This window comes from Octodon degus, unplaced genomic scaffold (genome assembly GCF_000260255.1).
Source record: "Octodon degus isolate 3935 unplaced genomic scaffold, OctDeg1.0 scaffold00254, whole genome shotgun sequence".
Taxonomy (NCBI): domain Eukaryota; kingdom Metazoa; phylum Chordata; class Mammalia; order Rodentia; family Octodontidae; genus Octodon; species Octodon degus.
In genome coordinates this window covers 2,346,067-2,352,066 of record NW_004524830.1, presented here as the reverse complement: position 1 = coordinate 2,352,066, position 6,000 = coordinate 2,346,067, and the positions used below count along the sequence as shown (strand labels likewise).

Sequence of the window (6,000 nt, the reverse complement as noted above, 5' to 3'; positions counted from 1 at the left end):
TTTTTTTTTTCTTTTTTGTCTTTTCCAGACAGGGTCTTGCTATGCAGTTCAGGCTGGCCTTAAACTCACTTTGTAACCCAGATTGGTCTCGAATTTGCAACAGTCCTCCAGCCTCAGCCTCCCAAGTGCTGGGATTATAGACATGCACCACCATACCTGGCTAAGAATAAAGATTTTCAAAGTAGGTATAATGATCTCCTGAATTTCCACAGGCTCTGCAGTGATGTCACCCTTTTCATGTGTCATTGAATCAATTTGATTTTTTTTTCTTTTTTTGATAAGGTTGACTAGGGGTTTATTTATTTTCTTTCAAAAAACCAACTCTTTGATTCATTAAGTTTTTGTATTGGTTTCTTAGTTTCCAGTGTGTTAATTTCTGCTCTAATCTTTATAATTTCCTCCTTTCTTTGAGCTTTGGGCTTGACTTGCACCTCTTTTTCTAGAAGCTTCAGATGAAGGATTAGGTTGTTTATTTTTTGCTCATTCTGTTTTCCTGATGTGAGAATGCACTGCTATAAATTTCCCTCTGAAGATTGCTTTCATTGTGTCTCACAGGTTCTGGTAAGTTGTGTCTACATTTTCATTTGATTGTAAATATTGTTTAATTTCTTCTTTAATTTCATCCATGACCTATTGGTTGTTCAGGAAGGTGTTATTTAATTTTCATTTTTGTATGGAGTGTTGGCTATTTCTTTTGTCAATAATTTTCCAATTTCATTGCACTATGGTTAGATAATATGCTTGGGATAATTCCAATTCATTTGCATTTACTTAAGCATGTTCTATGGGATAGTATATGGCCTATTTTAGAGAACAACCCATAGCCGCTGCCACATTTTAAGGAAGAGAAAATTGGGGACCATAGAGGCCAACCCTGGTATACCCAGCTAGTAGTACTACTACTGTCAATAGTAGTGCTGGACTTTGGATGCAACCTGTATTCTCACCTAGTAAACACAGAGGCTGGCTATGACAGACTGCATCTTGGGAACTGAGAAGCAGGGATCTTTCAATCAGGAACAGTAATCCTAGGTCTTTGTCAAGCCACACTGCTCAAGCAAAAGATACTATAATGAGGACACTGATGCCAGCAGCAGGAAAAGGGATCTGCTCAATGGTGTTGACAACCTGATCTTGAACCCTAAGGACAGTTCTGTGGAGCTGCCATGCAACTGTGTCCACAGGGCCCAGTGTGGTGACATGACTGCCCAGCCAGCAATGTGCTCTAGTGAGCAAGAACCTCTGGATTCAGCATCTTGGGATGGGCATCTTTAGAAGGACACTTCACCCCACAGCGTCCTCTCTGGGCCTCTGGATCATGCTGTTTTCTCTTCTCCTCTGCTGCTGGCAGCAGGAGACAGAGTACAGTTGGATGCACACACACTAGATTTAGGGAAATAGGCAGCACAGGGCATATAAGCCCAATAGCAAGTTGACTACAAACCAAAGTGAGGTTGGACAGTAAAGAGCACAGTGCCCCCTGGTGTCGTTTGCTTGATGCTGGGACCTTGATTAAGTGGAGCTGGAACTCTGGTGTGGTGTTGCACAGTGGGGTAATGACAGATGAGTAACACACTGCATTTCAGAAAGCTAGGGTAAAGGATTTCCAAAGCTTTTTGTTGTTGTTGTTTAACCAGTTAGATAAACATGTTTAACATGGTTTAACATGGCTTAAAAATTACACATTCATTGTATATATTACTAAATTATATCATTCATCAATATGTATGGTATTTATGGAATAAATACACATAAGTTGAAGCGTGCTCCTCCTGGATTACTGACAGCCTTTTAGGGGTGAACTCAACTCTCTGCATTTCCTCCTGTGACAGGGAGACCAGAAAGGCCAGACTCTCCTAGATCACAGTGTGTATGACCACAGGGCCCAGCAGCAGGTCTGACCCCAGCCCTGCTCTTTCCACAGGCCCAGCAGAGGCAGTGAAGTTGTTATTTGGCCACAGGAACATGTGCAGCTGTTAGCTCTAATGGACGATGGCTTCCTTCATCAAGGGAAAGATGGTGAGGTGGAGGTATGATCAGAGTAGGAGACAGAAGGGAGGACTGCAGCTTCAGGGATGGGGCCTTGAGCAGCCCACCCAGTCCAACTGGCCTTGAAGAGCTGGAGTAGCCTAAGTCTTGGCCTGTCATGACCCTGAGCTCCTCATTTCCTATCCCTTACCCCTCATGTCCTCCCTGGGCCCCGCTGCTACAGCCTGTAAGCCCCTTGCCAACCTCTGACTTACAAGACTGGCCTCACTGATTTGTTTAGTCTCCTGGGTGACTGCCCCCTGCCAGCCTATTGCCATGGGATGCAGCATACCCTTTGCCAGCACCTCACCCTTCCCATCCCTCAGACCTCTCTCCATGACAGATAGGTTGCTGAACACAGGGGCTACTTGAAAGTGAGTTTTAAAAATTTATTATTTTATTATTTTTGCTACTGGAGATCAAACTTGTGACCTTGTGTTTTGCTTGCCAGGCAGGTATTTATGCCACTGAGCTATACCCCCGGCCTGTGAGTTTTTCTTAAAAAATTTTATTTAAAGGGCCAGCCAAATAGCTCAACAGATTAAAGTGCCTGTTAGGCAGATGCAGGGGCTGGGAGTTCGATCCCCTGGCTTGCCTTGCTGGCCTTGCCCCCAGGTATGCTGAACCATTGATAAGAGACTGGGTATGTGATGGTGCACGCCTGTAATTACAGCACTTGGGAGGCTGTAAACAGGAGGATCACTATGAGTCCCATCTATGCAGTGAGGCCCTGCACACCGTCCTAAATAAAAATAAAAATAATTATTTAAAAAAATATGGAATGCTTCACGAATTTGCATGTCATCCATGCTAATCTTCTTTGTATCACTCCAATTTTAGTATATGTCCTGCCAAAGTGAGTACAAAAGTGAGTTTTAGGGGCTGGTGAGATGGCTCAGTGGTCTAAAGCACCTACTTAGAACAAGCTTAGCAAAGCACAGGGACCACGGTTCAATCCCCCAGCACCACATGCCAGCCAGCCCCGCCCCCTGGTGGGCGGAGCTGGCCACACACACACACACACACACACACATAAAATAAAATAAAAATAAAAAAGAAATATTTTTTAATAAGTGAGTTTTAAATGAGTTATTTATTTTTGAGTTAAGTTCTCACTATGTAGTCCAGACTAGCCTTGAACTTGCTTAGGTAGTCCAGGCTGGCCTGGAACTCACAATGTTCCTCCTGCCTCAGCCTTCTAAATGCTGGGATTACAGGTGTGCACCACCACACCTCATTGAGTCAATTTATTTCAAAATCATTCTACTGAAAATGACCTGGGGAGACTGAGGGTAATTGGCACAAGCAAGAGGTCACACCGTAAGACCCTGCAGCCAGGTTCCTTATCCACTTACGGTTAGATCCTCACAGCACGGTGCACTGTGTGGGAAGTGGGAGGGAATTCCTTTGCAGCAATCAGTACACAAAAGTGCACACCCAGCAAGCTCCTGAAGCAGCCTAGAAAACAGGAATCTACATGCTCTGGTTCATTAAAGTTGAGCAATGTATCTGGAAGGAATTTGAAATGCTTGGCCTTGCTGTCTTCATTTCCTGGTATTCTGTTTTTCATGTAAGCTAATAACCAATTCAGTGCCCACAGTAGGCATTTATTTCCCAACGGTTCCATGTCCACAGTGGAGGAGACCATGGCAGGGGGTGCAGATGTGAGGGGATCATCCAGCTGTGAGTGCAGAGCCTACCTTCTTGGAAAGTGCCACCTGCCCTTTCTTCTCCACAACACTGGCCACAGTGTTATTGCTGTCTCTGATCACTTGCTTGACACCAAATGAGGACACAGTCCTACCCATGCCCTAGCTGAGGACTGGTGCACACAGAGCACAGTGGGTGGGCTTGGTGCTCACCAGCTCACTGACCCAAGAGGTTCTAAGAATCTTTAGGGACTCCAGTGACCATTGTCCCATCAATGCCCTTATGCTGTGCCAGCCTGTGACCAGGTTAAAAGTCACACTGATAGAGGTGTATTCCAAGAAATTTATTACTAATCATGAAGTACAAGAGGGACTTATTTTTCTGTAAGTTAGAACAGACCAAGAGTTATCCCTTCCTCTGGCATCCTTGAGAATCAGGCCTCTCCACCAGCAGAGGAAACTGGCCAGTTCTTCATTCCCAAGGTGGGCACAGATGCAGGCCTGGCCAGTCACAGCTGTTCTTGTGCCCAGAATAACAGCCTGTAGGTGGCACAGGAGCCAGCTAGGCAGAACAGCCTCACAGCAGGTTAGGGGAACATCTGGACAGCCCAAGGACAAAGTCCACTGAGCTCAGCAGGGCTACAAGACTGAGAAGAATCCTGCCAGGATGACTCCTGGAAGTTATTTTCCACCTTCTATGCAAGTAAGCCTTACTCAGCTGGCAACTGCTAACACTTGCTCCAGGCAGCAGCTGAGCACTCTATGTAGGAGTAAATAAAAGGGCATGAGAAACCAGTTTCCACCTCCTCATGGCAAAGGGATGATAACTCTATCTAGTTTGAGCAAGCCTTCAAAACTATTTGAAGTGTGAACTTGTCTGAATGTAGCTAATGATTTTAGGTTTGTTGAGGACACTCAAGCTTCAGTTGGGACACACTTCAACTCAAGATGGTGCTCCTTTTTCTTGACCCAGCCTCATTTGCAGGAGGCAAAGACAACTCAGAAGCCCAAGACAGGGTCTGGGCTGGCATGAGCTAGTGAAGCTTCCAAAGGAAAGACCATGAGGAGGCTCCCTTGAGCTGTGTAACATCATGCTGCAGAGACCACAGGTCACCAGCTCCAGAAAGGCCACCCAGCAGGAGGCCAGGACTGAGTAGAGAAGCCTCCAAGGTCCAAAGTTCAACGTCCAACATGTGGCTCCCAAGGGCCTTGGCCAATATCCTGCTGAGGTGACCTCAACATTGGACTCATGGTAGGGCCTTGTGGTGACCTCCTGAGCTCATACTGCATCCTCCACACCTGCATCCCAAACATGCAGCTGATCTTATATTCTCTGTGGCTTTAACAGCCAGAGGAGCAGATGCTTGTAAATTCTTGTATTTATGTATGTACGTGTGGGTGAAGGTAACCAACCATGCTGCAGTAAAATTCCTGGGGTTTAGAAACATACGGGTACAAACAAGTCTTTGTGGCTATCAGTTCCAGGAGAAAAAGTAGAAAGATGACTAAGAATAGGGTTGAAATGCACTTGGATTAAGCACGGATCACAGAAAGATAAGTGCACTGCAGGAGGGAGCTTCAGCATGCTAGAGCGAGGGCCAGGGTCGGCCCTACCTGGGCCTGGACACTGGGTAATTCACTGCAGCTGGGCTCCTCAGTGTGCCTGCACATGTCCACACAGGTGGGGACAGGGGACAAGCCCTGCTGCCCCAGGTCCTTGCAGTAGCTTAAGCCCTTTTAAGCTTCAGTCTCATACCACTGCACAGTATAACTGTGAGGATTACATACACACACGATGTGTTTACACAATGTGTCATTACTTAGAGTGACCACTGCACATCGTCATCCTCAGAGCACTCGATGCTGGGGACACCACTGTCCACTGCCAGAACTGTGAGTGCCACCTGCTCCACAGCACAGGCTGCTGCAACCTGAGGGAAGGCAAGGTGCAGGGTGAAAGTGAAGGGAGACTCTCCTGCCTGCTTGCACAAGGGAAATCTGTCATCGGCGCACCTACGCGTTTCTCTCTTCTCCATTAACTTGCAGGGACAGGTACAGTAAGCAATGGAAACAAACCCTTTTCACATGACAGGTGCTGAAAGCATCCCTCTTGCAGCACATGGCCTGAAACACCATGGCCATGTGAGCACTGTAATGGTTAGCAAATACAGCCAGCACGTGTACAGACAAGCCATCCACAAACTGCATTTCCCATGTTTCACAATAGCTCTAAACACTGACTCAAGGGAGTCAGAGGTGAACACACTATTAACCCACATCCACTTCCCCTTTTATTTTAAGCATGGGGTTCTGGCTGACTGAT

The 6,000-nt window shown here is 46.2% G+C and overlaps 2 pseudogenes; both read right to left on the bottom strand.

Annotated features, from left to right (window-relative positions):
- Positions 1–5,885, bottom strand: part of LOC101580731 — a 23,322-nt pseudogene extending 17,437 nt beyond the window's left edge.
- Positions 2,799–2,892, bottom strand: LOC111813999 (annotated as a pseudogene).
- Positions 5,886–6,000: the final 115 nt, after the last annotated feature.